The following is a 21,389-nucleotide window of genomic DNA, read 5'->3' on the forward strand; positions in this document are numbered from 1 at the left end:
AACAATGTCCAGGTCCTGAGTTCAAGACCCAAAACTGCCCCTCCAAAAAAAGATTATTGGTGGGATAAAAGAAATACATTTCCTGTACACTATTAAAATTAAAAATAATTTCTGTTTTTTAATAAAGACAGCAGCTAGGCAGTCTATTTCTACCCTTCTTTCCCTCCCTAATAACAGTGCTGTTCGTTATATGGATTTTTATTTGATGGCTCTATGAATTCTGGTGATCCAGTGACAAAGCAGCATCTAGCCAATGAGGAAGCAAGATGTAGCCAATGTCAAAGGATACAGCCAGAACCAGGCACAGGTGGCTCATGCCCATAATCCTAGCTAGTCAGAAGACACCTCGGTTCTCAGGCACCCTGGGAAGAAAAGTTAGTGATACCCTTACTTCAACTAATCACAGGAAAAGCCAGAAATAATTCTATGGCTCTAGTGGTAGAATGCTAGCCTTGAGCAAAAGAAGCCCAGGGACAGTGCCCAGGCCCTGAGTTCAAGCCCCAGGTCTGGCAAAAAAGAAAAAAGGGTGGAGCTTGCAGCCAATGACAAAGAAAATTGTAGCCATTACCAAAGCAGGAGGCAACCAATGACAATCAGGATGCAGTCAATGCAGAGATGTGTATACACCATGACACATATTCTTCCATCTTGTGATATCCATGACTCTACTCTGTGACAAGCAGTGTGGCAAAGGCACAATGGAGATCAGTGTTCTGATTTAGACAACAAAGGAAACCTTCCAAGATAGAGCCGTGGAGAGAGTAAGTCCCTGCAGGTCCTGTCGTCCATCACCACTGGACTTACTGGAGAAGTGTCATGAGGGAAAGAGGTGCTGTTCAGTCTGGAGCCCACTGGACATTGGGTATTTTATTCTATTCTATGTTTTGGTCAGAGACCAGGACTGGAACTCAGTATCTGATGCTTTCAGTCATCATCTGATGCTCCACAAGTCCCCTATCCCACCTCTGAACACTCAACCTAGTTTGAAGTCTACTCCCTCTGTTATCCTTCCTGTTCACAGCCGCTATACACAGTTGGCTCTCCTGATAGTATGTATTAATCTTTGATTATTGTTTAGACCTTAATATTTACTGTTTGTGTGTGTTTAGTCAATTTGCATCTTTGGAGTGAAATCCATTTGATTATCATGTGTGATCTTTACATTTGTTACGGTTTTCTATTTTACTAGTCAGTAACAGTGTTCTTACCATGCTTTGATAGCAGGGAAATTCTGTTTTCATCACCTGAGTTCTCAAGAGTCTCCTCTCTGTTATGAAATTGTTGCAGGAGCCTCTTCATTAAGAGTTTGAGGTTTTTTGTTTGAGTTTTCTTTGTCGTTGTGCTGATCCTGGGGCTGGAAGGGAAGACCAAGTTTGTGTGCCTGAGCTTTTGCACATGAACCATATAATAATTTTAAACTTTATTTTATTATAAAGATGTTGTACACAGGGGTTATGGTAACATGGTAAGGTAATGGGTAAATTTCTAGTTGATCATTGTTGTAATAATTAAATTATAGAAACTTAAAAAATAAAATAAACAGGCTGGGAATGTGGCTTATTGATAGAGTGCTTGCCTGGCATGCATGAAGCCCTGGGTTCCATTCCTCAGTGCTTTGTTTCCTTGACTTTGATTATTCTTTTCAGATTGTCAGCTTCTCTTTATTATGGTTTGTAGTGCTAGTTTGGTGTCCATGGATTCTTGGTCTATGTTTTTCATGGAAAAGTTTCCTTACACCATCCATTGTGACTGTTACATTCCTTGGTTACCCCAGTTTGGGTTTCCATTACTGTCCTTCAAAACTGCTAGGGGCTCTCCTTGCATTTAGAGTTGGTATGGAGAAATCAACAGTAATACTATCTTCTTTCCGTTGCAATAAAGTTCTTCCTTTGGTTTTTGCTTCATTTAAAAATAGTTTCTTGTTCTTGAAGTGCAAAGGTTTCACTGTGATGTGTCTAGAGATATTCTTCTGGGATCCTGACTGCTACAACTTCTACAAGTCTCTGTTAGGTGGGTGAGATTCTGTGTGTTGAGACAGGAGATATTTTCTGTTCTTATTTTGTTACCTAGTTTTTCAATGTGTAACCAGAGACCTTGTGAAAAGAAAACTTTCTAGCATATCTTATGTGCTAGTTTATGACCCCTGTGCTATGGGTTCCTGGAGTCCCCGAGCTCTGGTGCACCAGATGCTGTACTCTGCAGATCCAGGGCACAGGGTCACCCATGGTGGCAAATCCCAGTGGGAAAGGCAGAGAGCATTCTGTTTTGCTCCAAGCTCAGGATGCATCCAACTTTTAATAACCAGCTACGTCCTGAAGTTTACTTTCTTATGAGTTTGACTTGTATTATTTTATTCCATAAGCATAGTGTGTTCTCTAAGCGATTCCTTCAGCACCTGGGAGACTGATTGGCTCTCCTGTGGGGACATCAGATTGACACCCTGTAAACAAGGCCGTCAAGACAGCATGTGACACTGATTGATGTCCACTGGGAGAAGCCTCATCACCCTGGTATGGTTTATAGTCAAGGCTGGTCACGGGCAGGCTATCCAGCTTATCCAGCCTTTTTTTTTTTCAGTCATAGGGCTTCAACTCTAGGGCTGGGCACTGTCTCTAAGCTCCTCCGCTCAAAGCAAGCACTCTACCACTTGAGCCACAGCACCACTTCCAGTGTCCTGGTAGTTAATTGGAGATACGAGTCTCACAGACTTTCCTGCCCACACTGGCTTTAAACTATGATTCTCAGATCTGAGAATCCTGAGTAGCTATGATTACAGGTGTAAGCCACTGGCAGCCTGCTCAGATGTTTTTCTTATAGCTTATCAATTCTGTGAAATGACATGTTAGAATTGCACTCTTCCCAGTTTATATAATTTTAATTGTCATTATTATTTTGTATTTTTATTATAAAGCTAATATATAGGGTTACTATTTCATAACTGAAAAAATGAGGATAAATATCTATCTGTTGTAAAGCTTCCACTCAGGGTGCACATGCTGTCCCTGAGATTTTAAGCCCCAGGCTGCGCTCTGCTACTTTGAACCACAGTGTATCTTCTACAGTACATTTCTTTTTGGGTAATGTTACCCCTACCTCTGCCTTTCCCAGTTTTCCCATCCTGTCTGAACCACAAGTTATGTAGCTCCTTTTCCATATAGTGTCTACTGAGTACCACTGATGCATTTGTTCACCCTTTAACTGTCATAATGACAAACAGACACTCCAAACAGCAAGTCACTTTATTCCTCCAATCTCAATGGAAAAATTTCAGTACTCACAGATACAATGCTAGGGAAATCATAGATTTTTAACAGGATAATGATAACAAGATCTCTGCATGATCAAAATATTCATCGTTTACATATACTGAATCTCTTGCAGGGTAGTTTTCCTAGGTCTCTTGCTATACATTACTCACCTGCAGTGATCACTGTGTAGAGGAAATAGGTGAGCTGAAGAATACTTTGAATCTGAGTCTCCTGTTCCATTGCCCCAGTGTTTTATCATAGTGCAAGAGTGGTTTGTGTAGATTTTTGTTTCATTTTCCTCCAGAAATACATTGGCATTTCATCTCTGGAGTCACATGATAATTATTGCATTTCATATCAAGGCATGCTAAAATAGAACCATGGTCAGCACAATGCTTCATTGAGTTTTCAGGGAGTGTGTGAAAACATGTTCACATCTGGTATATTTGGCCCACTCCTCTTCTGAAGCTTTGTTTATAAACATTTTACCCAGAAATTTCCCCCAGTTTATAATTTCACCATAGGAAGCATTCTACCTGTAAAACTTCCTGGGATGGTTAACATTTCTTTGGGGATATTGGACCTTGAACTAATAGTCTGTCCTTATCTTTCTCATGCACTACTGAGTAGATGTGGTTTCAAATGACACATTGTAGCTGGACACTGGTAGCTTGCACCTGTAATCCTAGCTACTCAGGGAGTTGAGATGTGAGGATCATGCTATGAAGCCAACCCAGGCAGGAATGTCTCTGAGACTTATTTCTAATTAATCAGCATAAAGATGGAAGTGAAGCTCTTAGCTTTGAGCAAGAATAAAACACCACAAGGATATCATTCAAACAATGATATCAAGCTGCAAGATTTCAAATGCGTGCGCACACACGTGCGTGCATGTGCACACACACACACACACACACACACACACAGGCACACAGCAAATATAATCTGGAGAGCAAAGAAAATTTCTTATAATATGCCAATTTCTATACCACAGGCCCACAGTTCTCCTAGTAAAGGCACTAGGACCCGTGGTAAGAGCCAGGGTTTCCCTCCTATAATCTCATCCGTTTCTATACTCAACGATCCTCTGGAACCTTTGAGATTCCATTCCGGAAGTGCCATTCCTGGGCCTGAAACTGATTTTCATCGACCTCATATTCTTCCTGAAGAACCATTTAGAATGGATCAATAATCTAGTGCACTGATTTTTCATTCTGGTATCTACTATCTGGCTGCTCTATACATCAGACCTTTCAATGCTGTTCACAATGTTCTCGGGTGAATCAATATGGGGCTTTTCCTCATAGCCCAGCTGTGCATCGGTGTCATGGGGAACTCCCTGCTCTCCATGCTCTATCTGCACATGTTTTCATTCCAGCGTCATCTGAAGAAGCCCATCTTTATACATCTGACTGTGGTCAATATCCTGAACCTCACCTTCACACTTGTGCCAAATATCATGGCATCCTTTGGAGTCCAATGTTTTCTGGATGATGATGTGGGCTGCAAGGCGCTGGTGTACCTCTTCAGGTCACCCGGGGATTGTCCATCTATACCACCTCACTCCTCAGTGCGTTTCAGGCCATCACCATCAGCTCCAGCCGTGCCAAGTGAGTGTGGCTTAAATCTAAGTCTTCAGTGTGGATTTTCCCTTCTTTCTTGTTCTTCTGGGTTGTCTATATGCTCATCTATGTCCCAGTCATTAAAGTTATGAAAGCCAAAATCAATTTCACCCTTGTTGGTTCTGGGTTTTCCAATGTATATTGTCATACTCCACAGCTTGAAGACATAAATCAGGGTATTATATCTCTATCTTATTATTTCGAGATTTTGTGTGTGTAATTCCCATGATCATCACCAGCCTCTACATGGTGAGGCTTCTCTGCCAACACCACCACCTAGCTCAGCACCTACATAGTTTTAGCCTTGCCACCCAACCAGCACCCAAGAGCAAGGCCACCCACACCATCCTGCTGTTGGTCAGCTGTTTCCTGTGTTTCTATTGCTTCAACAACATCACCAACTTCTATAACTTTTACACAGCAGTGAGAATCCCTACCCTGGAGGTGATGATTAGTATTCTGTCAGCATGCTACCCAACTGTGTCCCTTTTTTTCCTCATGAAGAATAATAAAATGCTTTCCTCATGTGCCCTGTCTCTTTCATGGAGAACTCTCAGTTGTCATAAAGCATTCAGTGGGTGATTGGAAAGCTGAAATTTTTGTTCAAAAGAAGAGTAAAGTGTAGTAATGTACATGGAAGCAACTGTGTGGGTATGAGCACTGGAAGGGCTGTTCAAATTTAGATATGCTGTAACTTTCAAACACTGAGGTACCTTTCAAACCACTGAGGTACTAAGGTGTGTGTATTGGTGCGGGGATGTTACAAAAAGTTTTATCTTATTTAGTTGCTTAAAGTACTATTGGTGGGATAAATGAATACATTTTCTGTACACTCTTAAAAGTAAAAAGGTATTTCTGCTGCATAAAAACAGATGCTACACTGTTCATTTCTTCCTTACATTCTAATTCTACTAACAGTGCTGTTTGTTACAAGGAATTGTATTAGAACATCCTATGAATGTTGGTCATACAATGACAATGCAGCACCCAGCCAATGAGGAAGAGGGATACAGCCAATGACAAACCAGGATGTAATCCGTGAGAAAGCATAGAGCCACAGCCAGCCATGGGTGGCTCATGCCTAAAATCTTAGCTGATCAGGAATCTGAGCTCTAAGCTCTGAGGTCCATCATTCTAAACCACTCTGGGCAGGAAAGTAATTGAGACTCTTAGCTCAATTACTCACAGAAAAATCTCTAAATGGTTCTGTGGTAGACTGTTAGTGTTGAAGAAAATTCAGTTTCATGAAGGATCTTCTTCTTCTTCTTCTTCTTCTTCTTCTTCTTCTTCTTCTTCTTCTTCTTCTTCTTCTTCTTCTTCTTCTTCTTCTTCTTCTTCTTCTTCTTCTTCTTCTTCTTCTTCTTCTTCTTCTTCTTCTTCTTCTTCTTCTTTTCAGTTTCATGAAGGATCTTCTTCTTCTCCTCCTCCTCCTCCTCCTCCTCCTCCTCCTCCTCCTCCTCCTCCTCCTCCTCCTCCTCCTCCTCCTCCTCGTCCTCCTCCTCCTCCTCCTCGTCCTCCTCCTCCTCCTCCTCCTCCTCCTCCTCCTCCTCCTTCTTCTTTTTTTGCCAGTCGTTGACCTGAATTCTGGGCCTAGACGTTGTCTCTCAGCTCTTCAGCTCAAGGCAAGCGCTCTACCGCTTGAGCCACAGCGCCACTTCTGGCTTTTTCTGTTTATGTGGTTCTGAGGAATTGAACCCAGGGCCTCATGCATGCAAGGCAAGCACTCTACCACTGAGCCACCTTCCCAGCCCCATGAAGGATTTTTTTCTGTCCTTGCACACTGAAATTGTAGTTTTTGTTGCCTGCTAAATGAGTTTCTGAGAGACAACAAATGGTTGAGTTTGGTTTCCCGCTCTCCAACTTTTTTTTTTCTGTTTATGTGGTGCTGAGGAATCAAACCCAGGGCCTCATGCATGCAAGGCAAGCACTATACCACTGAGCCACCTTACAAGCCCTTGAGTCTTGCTTTTTGATCCATCTGCAGCTCTATATCCTTTGGTTGAGCAATTGAGCCCATCGATACTTGTTACTCTGGGTCCAGGGCTCTGAGAATCAAAGTTTAATAACCAACTGCACCCTGAAGTTTATTTTCTGATGAGTTTGACTTGGATAAAACAAAAAACACGTCTTCAAATGGCAAATGTGTTCATCTAATTAATAAACTTAGTGTTTCCTCCTTGAACCTGGGGAGAATGGTTTGCAGCTCCTGTGGGAAGATTTGATGGATGCCCAGTAAACAATGCCAGCCCGGCAGCAGGTGACGCTGGTTGACATCCAGATATCAATGACAAGAAGCCTCCTTATCCCAAGCCTTCTCTATAGTCCAGCCTGGCCAGACTCAGCCTTTCCATGATGCCAGAATGCCTCAAGGAAGCTGGGCCTTGTGAACCAGCTCTCAGCCCTGAGGAAACCACGACGTAGGAAGAGGTCAGAAAACTTTTCATTATTCCATTTCCCCTGGCTATTGTCTGCTATATGTGTTGTGATTTGAAATGAAGTTACACAAATGCTTTCATCCAGGAACACAGAAACCTAATTGGGACTGACTCTCTGCAGTGACCTAGAAAACCCTAAAAATATTTTACTCATAACTTAGAGAGTGATCTACAGGTGTCATTTGTTTGTTTGTTTGTTTGTTTATTCTGGTGCTGTTGCTTGAAGTAAGGGCCTGGGCACTGTCTCCGTGCTGTCATGCTCAAAGCTTGGACTCTATGACATGAGCCCCAGTTCCACTTCCAGCTTGTGTTATAGTTTATTAGAGATAAGAGTTTCACAGTCTTCACTACCAAGTTTGGCTTCCAACCATGATCACCAGCTCTCACCCTCCTGAATAACTAGAATCTCGGGTGTTTGAGCTACCCACACCCAGCTCCATATCAGATGTCTGTCCTATAACTTATGGATTCTGTGAATGATAGAAATTAGTATTGCATTCTTCCCAATTTTTATAATTGTCATTTTATATATATATATATATATATATATATATATATATATATATATATATGTAGTCGGTCGTGGGTCTTGAACTCTGGGGCTGGGCGTGGTCCCTTAGCTCCTCAGCTCAAGGCAAGCACTCTACCACTTGAGCCACAGGCCACTTCTGGTTTTCTGGGTGGTTTATTGGAGATAAGAGTCTTACAGATTTTAATGCCTGGGCTGGCTTTGAACCTCATTCCTCACATCTCAGCCCCCTGAGTAGGATTACAGGCATGAGCCACTGGTGCCAGGCTTCATTATTATTTTTTATTGTCATTATACATGTAATGTACAGACGGGTTACCATTTCACGACTCAGGTAATCAGTATATTTCTTTTTTGACAATGTTATCCCTTCCCTCCAAGTTTATTCATCCCATTACCACCCACAAATTGCATACTGCATTATCCACAGAGTCTACTGAGTACCACTGTTACATTTGTTCACATTATAATTTTCATAATGGACAATCAAACTGTCCAAACAGAAAGTCATTGTACTCATCCAACCACAATGGAAGTTTTTCAGTACTTACCTGACATTCTTACCTGGACATCATAGAGATTTTCTTTATCATGGCAAGGATAACCTTACCATTTCTTCATGATAAAAACATTCATCACTTATGCCGACTGAACCTATCGCATGATCAATTTTCTGGATCTGTTGAGGTGCTCTGGCATTTTCCTCACTTTTATTCTTGTCCTCACTGAATAGGGGAAATGGGTGATGTTATGCCTAGTTTGAACCTTCTTTTTAAGTTCTCACAGTAGTGATTTTGCAGCCTAGGAGACAAGAGATTTGTTTCTCAGACACTTGAGTCAAGCAAATAAAAACAGGTAGTTTCCCTCCCTCAGTAGAAATAGTCTGATAAATAAAAACTTAGACAGTCTGTACACTGAGATTCCATAACTTGTCCTGTGATAACGGAGAGGTATACCTTCTTCAGCTTCAGAGGTGGTTTTGGTCATTAAAATTTTAAGTATCAAACCAGTACTTTTCAGCCACAGTATCTTCACTCTGAGATAATCTTCTTCACAGTGAACTTAATATCCTCACGCTCAATTCTAAGACAATGCAATTTGAATACGAGATGCACACCACATGCCCTGGCTGCAAACTGCTTTTCTTGACAAGGATGAAGTCCTTCAAGGAGGTATGGTTACAGCTGTATTACTGAACTGTGCTGGTAAAAATCACACAATTTATTATCATGTTGCAACCTTTGTTTCCAATTTAGTGACTGTTGCTATGGGATTAGACAGCAAAAATGACAACATTATTAGGTTTGTTTTGTTTTTAAACTATGATTTAGTAGCAACTAAAGTTCCCAATTTTAACCCCTGGGCAGTAAGATCCAAGTTTCCTTATTGGCACATTAGCACCTAAGGGTCAAGGGGTTGAATAACCAGCACCAAAGATAGGGCACTTCTGATTGTCCCATTTGGCAGAAGTGAAAGGAAAAGAAGTTGTGCTAGATGTTGAAGGGATTGTGGGCAACAGAAAGAAGACACTAGGAGAGGGAAACTGTCACATGAAATCTTCATTGTCTTGTACATATCCTCCATCAAAACCACTATCATCTGCCAGATGATCTTCCAAGATGGCCTTTAACCCCCCTCCAGGAACCACACCTTTCTTCTTCTTTTTGGCTTTGCTTTGCATTTCTTGCTTCTGTGTTCTCAACACAAAGCACAGTCAATGATTTGGTCATCTTTGCCAAGTCATCAATTTCCAACGAAATTCACACATCTCAAACTAAGGCTTTCAAAAACCTGCCATAATAGAATGACTTTTCATCCTGTATAATTTTATCTTTTACTAACTTCCCGAATTTGTGAGATCATCTCTTGAAGATGGGTTCATAGCATCTATCCCACAAACTGTATCATTCACACCACCAAACGTTTCTTTTGCTAGTACAAGGTCTGACTCTTCCTGTAGTTTCTGTAGCCGCAGTTTATCTGCTAATTGTTCTTCTGGTGTTAGCACTTGAGGTTCTTCATATTCTTCTCATCTCCTTTTAATTTCTTCTTGCCTTTTCTTCTATTGTCTTTCTTTGTTCTTTTATTTTCTCCTCTATTTTTCTTTCTTTCCTGAAATTTTTATTTCTGGTTTTACTTCTGCTGCTTCTTTTGATTCCTCTTCTTCTTCATCATCATCATCATCATCATCATCATCATCATCATCCCAGTTACCTTTGAGGTCCTTATCCTCGCCTTCCCAGTGGTCCCCACCGGCCAGGTGGCGAGCTTGTGGATGAAATAGCCTGGGAGCCGCCAAGAGGTGGGGTGGTGAGGTCAATCACCAGGCTGGCTCTCGTTGGCCCACAAGGGCACGCTGGGACCGTCCCTAGTTTGAATCTTAATCTCCTGTTCTGTTGCCTTAGTGTTTTATCATTGTGGGAGATTCATTTGTACATTGACTTAGTGTCCATTTTGGTTTTGTCTTTTACCTCTAGAAATACATTTGTCTTCCATCATTTTGGCTGTGTTATTCTGATTGCATTTTCTATCAAGGCATGTCTCAAATAAAAGCAGAGTTAATGCAAGGCTCTCTGGAGCTTTTCAGAAAAGCAGGAAGGCATTTCCACCTCTGGTGTGTTTGGCACACTCCTCCTTTGAAGCAGATTTTGATTCCTTACCCAGTAATTTCCCCCACTGTGGAATTTCACCATAGGTACTATTGCACTTTGAACCATTCCTAGGGTGCTCTAAATTTTGTTTCTAGTGCTGGAGTTTGAACTCAGGACTTGTTCCGTTGATTTACCCTGTATTTGGGATATGATGTGTTTTAAAAATGAGAGGCTCTATCTGGGCACTAGAGGCTCGCGCCGGTAGTCCTAGGGACTCAAGAGGCTGAGATCTGAGGATCATGGTTCAAAGCCAGCCGAGGTAGGAATGTCCGTAAGACTCTTATTTCCAATTAACCACCACAAAAACCAGAAGTGCTGCTGTGACTCAAGTGGTAGAGCGCTCACCTTGAGCTGAGGAGCTGAGGGACAGCGCCCAGTCCCAGACTTCAAGCCCCATGACTGACAAAAAAAAAAAAAAAGTTGAGATTTGAAGATCAGGATTCAAAGCCAGCCCATTCAGAAGAATTGTGAGACTTATCTCCAAAGAACCAGCATAAAGATGGACATGTATCTATTAGCGCTGAACAATACAAAAAAAAGTTCAGGTATAACACTTAGACTCTGAGATCAAGCCCCAGGATTTCACCCCCCCCCCACACACACCACACACACACACACACACAAAGGCACACACACCAATCTGAAGAACAAAGAAAACTCCTTTTCACAGGCAAATTTGTCACACAAGCTCACAGTTCCTCCTCGCTGAGGAACTAGGAAGTATATCATGAACACCACGTTGCCATAATCGCAGCCATTACTGTCCCCTTAGATCCTGAGGAAGTCTTGGGATCCTGTTCCAGTAGTGCCACCCCTGGGCCTGAAAGAGAATTTCATCTTCTGCATATTCTCCCTGAAGCTCAATTTGGAATGGATCCATAACCAGTGTACTGATATTTCTCTCCTGTATCAACTGTCTGGCTGCTCTCTATATCAAAACATCACAAAAACTCAAAGGAGGAGGCTGCAATGTACGCATTATCCTGCCCATGTAATTGTAACCCCTCTGTAGAGTATGTTCACAAAAAAATAAAATAAAATAAAATTAAAAAAAATCACAAAAACTGTCAGTGATGTTCTCGGGTAAATCAATATGAGTCTTTTCCTCATAGCTCAGCTCCACATCGTGTCATGGGGAATTCCCTGCCCTCCATGCTCTATCTGTACATGTTTTTATTCCAACGTCATCTAAAGAAGCCCAGCAATGCCATCTTCATGCATCTGACTATGATCAACTTGCCTAACACCATATTCACAATGGTGCCAGATATCATGGTGTCCTTCAGAGTCTAGCACTTTCTGGATAACGTGGGCTATAAGGTGGTGGTGTACCTCTTCAGAGTCACCTAGGCGCTTTCCATCTGTACCACCTCGCTCCTCAATGCATTTCAGGCCATCACCATCAGCTTCAGCTGTGTCCAGAGCTTGTGGCTTAAATCTAAACCTTCAGTGTGGATTTCCCCTTCTTTTCTCTTCTTCTTGGTTGCCAATATGCTCATGTAGGTCCCGGTCATTAAGGCTCTGAAAGCCCAAAGTCATTTTACTGTTGTTGGTTCTGGGTTTTCCAATGCATATTGTCATACTTGACAGAGAGAAGAAAATAGATCATGACATCTTCTTATTCTGAGACCTTATGTTTGTAATCTTCATGCTCACCACCCACCTCCACATGTTGACACCCCTCTCCCGACACCCCAATAGAGCCATGTACCTTTACAGTCCCAGCATCGCTACCTAGCCATCACCTAGCCATCGCTACCTAGCCTAGCCAAAGTCACCCACATCACCCTGCTGCTCGTCAGCTGCTTCTTGTGTTTCTGTTGCTCCAACAACATCATGAATGTTTTTCTTTTTACACAGTAGATAAAATGCCAACGTTGGACATGATCATTTGTATTTTATCATGCTACCCAATCGTGTTCCCTTGTTTCTTCATGAAGTATAATATAATTCTTTCCAATGTAGCACCTCCCCCTCATTGATGACAATTACCAGTTGTCAGAAAGCATTCAGTGGCTGATTGGACAGCCAAAATCTTTCTTCAAAAGCAGAGAAGATTCTACTTATGTACATGGGAAAAAACTGTGTGGGTATGGAGCACTTGAAATGTATTTGAATGAAGATATGCCAGATTATATTTTTGTTGTTGTTGTCTTTGTTTTTGCCAATCCTGGGGCTTGAATTCTGGGCCTGGGAACTGTCCCTTTTGCTCAAGGCTACCACTCTACCACTTGAGCCATAGCACCACTTCTTGCTTTTTCTCTTTAGGTGGTAGTGAGGAATAAAACCCAAGGCTTCATGAATGCAAGGCGAGCACTCTTACCACTAAGCCACATTCCCAGAGATATGCCGGAATTTTAATACATTGAAGCTTTGAAGTCTTACTTGATGTACCCTTCTCTCTCTCTCTCTCTCTCTCTCTCTCTGTGTGTGTGCACAAAAGTTTTATATTGTTTGTTTAAAATATTATTGTTGGTATGTAATACATTTTCTGTACACTGCTAAAATTCATGACTTGTTTTTATAAAGACAGCTGCTGAACAATCCATTTCTTCCTTGCATTCTATTTCTACTAACAGTGCTGTTTGTTATAAGAAATTTTAGTAGATCACCCTATGAATGCTAGTCATCCAATGACAAACCAGGATCCAGCCAATAAGGAAGCAGGATGCGACCTATGACAAAGCAGGAGGTATCCAGTGACAAAGGATACTGCCAGAGCTAGGCACTGGTGGCTCAAATCTGTAATCCTACTCAGGAAAGGGAGATCTGAGGATTGCAATTCAAAGCCAGCCAGGGCAGGAAAGTTTATGAGAGTCTTATTTCCAATTAATCACAAAAAAATACCAGGAGTGGCGCTGTGGATCAAGTGGTAGAATGCTACTCTTGAGCAAAAGATGCTCAGGGACACTGTGCTGGCCCAGAGTACATTCCCCAGGACTGGCGAAAAAAAAAATCAATGGATACAGCCAATGACAAAGCAAGATTTAGTGAATGAAGAAGGATTCAGCCAATGGCAAAGCAGGATATAATCAATGGAAAAGGATTCCACCAATGGCAAAGCAGGATATTATAGCCAATGACAGAACAGAATCTAGGCAATGACATATACTCCTGGGTCCTCCCACTTCAGGGGGAGGCTACTCTGTGACAGGCAGCTTTACACTGGGACACAATTAGGAAGATCAGTGCTCCTGATTGAGAGAACAAACTGGACCTTCCAGGGTTGTGCTGTGTAGAGAGTAAGCCACTGAATGTCCAGTTGTACCCCCATTCTGTAGAAATATCCTAAGGAACAGGGGCCCTGTCTAGTCTGGAGACCACTAGGGACTGGTTGTTTTATTCTGTTTTGGTCAGAGAATATAACTCTAACTCAGTAACAGACCCTTTTGCTCACTGACTGATGCTTCTCAAGCCTTCTGTCCTACCAGTGGACTTGGACCTGGTTTGAAGTCTGTTTCCCCTATTATTTTCCTGTTTATAAATCTGTATATTCCCTTGGCTCCCCTGTGAGTATTTTTCAATCCTTGGTTGTCTTCAGGAACTTTTAGATTTCCTGTTTGTTTGTGTTGAGCCAATTTGTACCTTTGCAGTGAAATCAACTTGCTCATCATGTGTGAACTTTCTAATATGTTATCACATGCATTTGTGAGCCTTTCATATGTGTGTTATCTCAAGTCCATTCATTAATCATTTTCTGAGTTCCTTCATACTGATAGTCACCTACCATGTTTTGGTAGCATGTTTTGTTTCTATAGGCTGAGTTCTCAAGAGTTCCCTCTCTTTTATGAAATTGTTGGAGGAGCATTTTCATTAAGGATTTGTTTTTAGTTGTTGTTGCTATTCTTTCTTTAGTTTTGTGCTAGTTCTGGGGCTTGAACTCAGGACATGGATGCTTTTCCTGAACTGTTTTTGCCATCGTTGCAGCCACAGCTTCTTATCTGGGATTTTTGCTGGTTAATTAGAGAGGAGAGATTCACAATCTTTCCTGCCCAGGCTGGCTTTGAATTGTGATCCTCCTATTTCATCCTTCAAAATATCTGGGACTGCAGGCATGAGTCACCAGTGTCCAGCTTCAATAAATTTTGTAGACATACTAGAACCTACCAAAAATGAGCAAGGAGTATACTAGTGACTTATGCAGAAGTGTAATGTGTGACAAGAAAGAGGTAGTGATAGTCTCCCCAAAATGCAGAATGAATTGTGAACAAAAGCAGCAGTGATATTCACTGCTATGTGGAAAATGAACTATGCAACTAGAGGGAAGCTTCAAGACTCATTGTCATCATGTACAATTTCTGTTCAGTCGGTTGTGCTTCTAGAACTCTGGGCCTGGGCGCTGTCCCTCAGCTTTTCAGCTCAAGGGGAGCACTATACCACTTAAGCCACAGCACCACTTCAGGTTTTCTGGTGGTTAACTGGAGATAAGAGTCTCATGATTTTCTTTCCCTGGCTGGCTTTGAACTTGATCCTCAGATCTCAGCCTCCTGAGTAGCTGGGATTATAGGCCTGAGCCACTGGCGCTTGGCCATTTACACCTTTTTGAACAGCAATCCCTCTGCACAACCACTTAAGGGTTAAAAAATAAATAAGATACAACAAAATAAATATACACAAATCAATAATATAGCTCTTAAAGAGACAGAGTCTGAAATCAAACCCTAACACCAACTGCATCCCTCATGATCATTTATTAAAGAGAACAGAAATAAAATGAAGATATCAATGCATGCACAAAAGTCAACATCACTTCATAATAAAAGCGCCAAAGAAACTAGGAAGAAAAAGGAGGGCATGCTTCAACATCACAAAGGCTCTGTGTGAACATCTATAGTTCACCCTGTATTAAATGAGGAAAACTGAAAACGTCTACATAAGGGAGAAAGGAGGCCATGTAGGCTCTCCATCTCTGATGCCATTTACTTAGTGCCTGGACCTTTAACCAAAGCAATGTCAAAGAAACCAAAAGGACCAAAATAGAGTCAAAAGAGAAATTAATCCTATTTGCAGATGCTATGATCCTGTACATAAAACATGAAAAACTCCAGTTGAATGACACTTTTGTGCTACATGAACTCTAATGGCAAAGCAGCAGGAAACAAGCTAAATATATACTTATTGGAAGCTTTTCTGTGCACTAAGAACAAACACTCTGAGTAGCAGTGATGATAACAATCTCACTGAAACTGCTCTCCAAGCTGATATCATAATCATCAGCCCCGTGCCAGTGGCTCACACTAGTCATCCTAGATATTCAGCTATCCTGCAGCCTATGCAGGCTTATATCCAGTAAGCCACCAAAAAGCCAGAATTGGAACTGTTGCTCAAGTGGTAGGGGACCAGCTTTGAGCACAAATACTCAGAGAGAGCACCCAGGCCCCGAGTTGAAGCCTTAGGAAACACACACACACACACACACACACACACACACACACACACACACACACACACACACACACACACACACACATGGGTTTCATACAAATGCATGTTAATTACATTTCTCTCTCTCTCTCTCTTTTTGTCAGTCATGGGGCTTGAACTCTGAACCTGGGTGCTGTCCCTCAGCTCTTCAGCTCAAGGCGAGCAATATACTACTTGAGCCACAGCACCACGTCCGGTTGTCTGGTGTTTTATTGGAGATAAAAGTCTCACAGATTTTCCTGCCCTGGCTGGCTTTGCACCACCATCCTCAGATCTCAGCCTCCTGAGTAGCTAGGATGACAGGTGTGAGCCACTGGCGACCCGCAATCTCATTTCCCCTTAAAGACAGCGTCTTCCAGTGATAAGTTAACATAGTCCTAGTTCATTTTCTATCTTCCTTTTTTTGGGGGGGGGCGGAAGTTTCAGGGAATGGGGTCTAAACTCTGGGCCTGGGCGCTGTCCCTGAGCTCTTCAGCTCAAGGCAAGTACTCTACCATTTGAGCCACAGTGCCACTTCCGGCTTTTTTTCTTTTTGCTTCTGTGGTGCTGAGGAATCGAACCTAGGGCCTCATGCACACAAGGCCAGCACTCTACCACTGAGCCACCTTCCCAGCCCCCATTTTCTATCTTTCTGTGTTGGTCACAATTTTATACAAAGAAGGACACATTGTGATCATGACATCCCAACTTTGGGTGATCAATCAGTGAGCCAAGAGGGAGACCCCATGGAGCTCAGTGCCAAGCCATGAATGCTGGGGCTCAGTACTTCCCAGTGGAGGGCACAGTGCTCTCTGGACTCTCCCCTGCAGTGCTCAGGTTATTTCCTACCAGTGGTGTGAAAAGTAACTTTGAATGAGCTCTTAGGGTCTCCATTTGACTTTCTTGACACCGCTGGGACTGGGAGCACAGACAGACGTGCATCAGGAGACATGCTGTGCACGTGGGACAGGGCACCTGACTGCTCTGGTCCATCACGATGACAAGAAATAAACAGGGTCAGAGTGACAGCAGCAAGGGACGAGCTGAGTAAACACCCTGGGGAAATCCCTCACACCACCACCCCCGTCCTGTCCTCCTCTGGCTGATATGGGCACGCATGATCAAGCCAGGCTTCCAAAGACACTCTGTGTGTCTGCAGTCCAGACAGCCAGAGGAAGGATTCTGCAACTCTGAACCTTGGCTCAAAGCCAGGGGTGGGATGAAGGCCCAACACTGCCCATCCCAGGATGAGCTGTGGTTTGCAGATTCACTTCTCTCCCTATTCATTTTTCGTGCCAGTCCTAGGGCTTGAAGACAAACCCTTAGTGCTCAGATTTTTTTTAGCTGTTTTGACCAAGATTAGTTCTCTACCACTTGAGCCACAGCTCCAATTGTGGGTTTTTTAAAACTTACTTAGGTGTTTTTGTAAAGATAAGCATCACCTGAACTTTTCCTGCTCTCACTAGATTTGATCTCCAATCCTCACATCTCAGATTCCTGAGTAGCTAGGATTGCAGGTGTGCATCACTGTCACGTCTTCATTTCTCTCACTTGTGTTTGTGGTTGAATACACATCTTTCTTGTTTCTCTCAATGCTACCCTTTTTGTTCAGTTATTTGCTTAATTTTTATTCTTTCGGGTGTGCACACCTCAGCCGCTGTGGCAAAACAATGCTCGTTTTCCTCCAGATGAGTCCTGCACAACTGCCAACTCACCCGTGGTAAGTTCCATCTTCTAGGCATATTAGGAGTACTTTCAAATGTATTTACAAGGGGAATCACAAAATCATGCAGTGTGTGTGTGTGTGTGTGTGTGTGTGTGTGTGTGTGTGTGTGTGTGTGTGTTTGATTATGTGCCCTTCCTAGGGCTAGGACACTGTCACTAAATACTTTTGCTCAAGGCTAACACTGTAGCATGTTAGCTCTAGCTCTGCTTCCAGATTTGGTGATTCTGTGGAGACGCAAATCTCACAAACTTTCCTTGCTTGAGCTGGCTTAGAACTGGGATCCTCAGATATCAGCACCTGAGTAGCAGGTGAGCCACAAAATCTTTTTTCCACAAGGGCTTGCCATTTTCTCTATTGCTATCTCTAAAATTCCAATGTTAAATTAGCTTGCCAGCTACTACTTTAATGGTGAACTTTTCCCCATTTTATTGGACAGTGAGTGGTGGGTGTGTGAAACAGGGGCTTGTTCACAAGGAGCTGACTTGTTCTCTGTTTTCTCCCATAAGGGCTGTCTGTTCTCCTTGTCCTCATCCCAGCACTCAGTCTGTAATGTTGGGGCTCCTTTCTGACATTGTTCTCTTGATCTTTGTATCTGAATCATCTCTTTGATTTCTGTGGCAGAAATTTCACAAAGCAACTTCATAGTAGCAAGTTTTCACAGCAGATTTTTTTCTTTCAAGTGTGTGGAGATAGCGTTTTTCTGGGGCAGTTTTCATTCCATTGTAAAGCACAATAATTGTGTTGGGAAATGTTGTTCAGCTGAAACAACTCTGCACTCTTATGGCTTCTCAGGGCAGTGGATTGACTTCATCAGTGTCTGAGAGAGAATAAATGGAATTTTACTCTGACTGGGTGAAAGATGGCACTTAAGAAAGACTGGGTGTGCGGTTTCTCTCGGCACATTGCTCAAGAGTATGAACTGCCTTGATCAAGTTTATTTATATCATTACCGTCTTTCCTTTTTTCCCCCGTTATTTCTGCTAATTACTAAAGTCTTTGTGTAAAATAATGCATTGCAATGGTTGATCCTAGTAACATGAGTCCTAAAATTGCCCAATGGGTCATGGAATGAGAATCAGAGCAGAGAGCCTTATGGAAAATATACAGCCCAAGTCAGTTCTTTGTGAGTGAGCTGCATTTAATACTCTTACTTCATAATGCTCCTCTGTCCAATAAGAAGGGAAAATATAAAATAACAAGCTTCACTAGAAAGTTCTACAGGTGGGGCTGGGAAGGTAGCTAAGTAGTAGAGTGTTTGCCTTGCATGCTTGAGGCCCTGGGTTCGCTTCCTCAACACCACATAAGCAAAATGAAAAAAGCCAGGAGTGGCACTGTGGGTCAAATGGTAGAACGCTCCCCTTGAGCTGAAGAGCTGAGGGACAGCACCAAGGCCCAGAGTTCAGGCCACACGATGGGACCAAAAAAGAAAAAGAAAGAAAGAAAGTTCTAAAGTTCATGCTAATTAAATTGAAAAGTTTAAAGATAGAAGAAGAGAAAAGACAAGCACTTGTTAAAAGATGATTTGGGTGTGTGATTTATGCATGTAATCCTAGCTACTCAGGAAACTGAGATCTGAGGATAACAGTTCAAAGCCAGCCTAGGCAAGATATTCCATGACACACTGATCTCCAATTATGCACCAAAAAGCCAGACACAAAGCTGTGGCTCAAGTCATAGAGTACTGATCTTAAGGAAAAATTTTCAGGGACCATGATCAGACCCAGCCAGAATCAAGGCCCACGATCAACACACGAAGACAAAGAAAATCTGGAAAGATCCTGATTATATAGGAAAGATAACACATATTACTAATATGAGAATATGATGAACATTTGTGAACCATAGCCAATATTACAATTTCTCAGAATTCTAATTCATAAAAGTTAAACTGTCTCTGGAAGGCACAATGGATGCTGAGGAGGGCAACACACAGAGTTGTCATGCTCATCAATTTGGCTGTTGCTTCTGGCCAGGAAGCGGTGAGAATACTTCTGTGCAGCAGCAAATAGGGCCAGAGTGAAACTTTGTTGTGCAGGATAGTTTTCAGAATGGGTTGAAAATGTTCTTACAGACTTGGTCAGGAAAAATGGGATACTAATTTAATTCAGTGCACATTTATTAAGGATTAAAGGATTCTATGTGATGTGAGAGAAAACACAAGAACAGTAATGAGTGAGAATGATACAGGGGGAAAACTCTCTAAGGTACAGAAAATAAGCCAGGCGCTGGTGGCTCATGCCTGTAATCCCAGCTACTCAGGAGGCTGAGATCTGAGGGTCACAGTTCAAAGCCAACCTAATCAGAAAAGTCTGTGAGACTCTCATCTCCAAGAAACCACTACAAAACCAGAAGTGGTGCTGTGACTCAAGCGGTAGAGTGCTGGCCTTGAGCTGAAGAGCTCAGGGACAGCACCCAGACCCTGAGCTCAAGCCCCACAACTGACAGAAAAAATGTACAGACAATATTGGTTAAATATTTACCTTCTAGTATCTCTATACACCATGAAAAAAGTCATACTATGCTGAGTACCGGTGGCTCATGCCTGTAATCCTAGCTATTCAGGAGGTTGAGATTTTAGGATTGAGGTTCAAAGCCTACCCGGGCAGGAAAGTCCGTGAGACTTTCATCTGCAATGAATCACAGAAAACCAGAAGTGGCTCTGTGGCTCAAGTGGTAGAGTGTTTGCCTTGAGCTGATGAGTGGAGATGGCGCCCAGGCCCAGAGTTCATCCCATGACCAACCAGAAAAAACAAAAGTCATGTTGTAGCCATCCCCACAGGGATTTTACATGGATGTGCTATTTGTGCAACAGGTGTTCAAAAAATGAAGATTCTACAAAAAGTGAAGCCAATCAGATGCACGGGCTCCCCGAGCTCCTTGTACCATCCACTGCCAACCATGATGGAGCCCCAGGTACCACAGGAAGAGACAGCCAGTGATCTTCCTTCCTAACACCCCAGCCCAGTGTGGTGCCCTTGAATTCCCTCCTGATTCTAACATGTGTCTCCCCAGGTCCTTCCAGTCCCAACATCCCAGATTCAAAGGTCACAGCACATTCATGTCTGAAATACCGAGGTCAGAACACTTCCAACCCTCCAGAACTGGCAAATGGAACATTTTTCCCAGACTCCACTTAAAACAATATTATGGGCCAGACCCTGGTGGCTCATGCCTGTAATCCCAACTGTTCAGGAGGCAAAGATCTGAGAATCCAGGTTCAAAGTCAGACCGGAAAGGGAAGTCCTTGGGACTCTGATCTCCAGTGATCCACCAACAAGCCAGAAATGGAGCTGTGGTTCAAGTGGTATAGCACCAGCTTTGAGTAAAAAAGCTCAGGGACAGTACCCCTGCCCTGAGTTCCAATTTCATAAGCGGTATGACCCACCTCCCGAAAAAGAAACTATTTTAAAATCATTGTTTACCACTCTATCTTTTAGCATTCATTCTAAGCCTGGCTTACCTGATAAAGAAATGGAGCACCAAAATATTGCATATACATTTATTTGAATTAGGGAAGGGAAGGGGAACAACAGAATGGTGAGATAAAGGACAAGGGCTGAGCCAATGGGACATCAATATACAGAAGACAATATGTTGGAAATGATCTGTACAAATTTTGGGTGGTTAGGATGTAGGAGGGAGGAGAGTAGAAAGTAGGAGAAAAATGAGGGAAAGTGTAACAAGTTTGTCAAACAATGTATTTATTACCTTACTAAAGTAATTGTAACCCCTCTGTACATTACCTTGAAAATATATATACATTTCTTTTTTTTTT

At 42.4% G+C, this 21,389-nt stretch overlaps 1 pseudogene; it reads right to left on the reverse strand.

Annotated features, from left to right (window-relative positions):
* Positions 1 to 9,380: 9,380 nt before the first annotated feature.
* LOC138811544 (eukaryotic translation initiation factor 3 subunit J-like) lies at positions 9,381 to 12,320 on the reverse strand (annotated as a pseudogene).
* Between the last annotated feature and the right edge of the window lie 9,069 nt (positions 12,321 to 21,389).

Source organism: Dipodomys merriami, unplaced genomic scaffold (genome assembly GCF_024711535.1).
Source record: "Dipodomys merriami isolate MVZ:Mamm:240054 unplaced genomic scaffold, mDipMer1.0.p SCAF_106, whole genome shotgun sequence".
NCBI lineage: Eukaryota > Metazoa > Chordata > Mammalia > Rodentia > Heteromyidae > Dipodomys > Dipodomys merriami.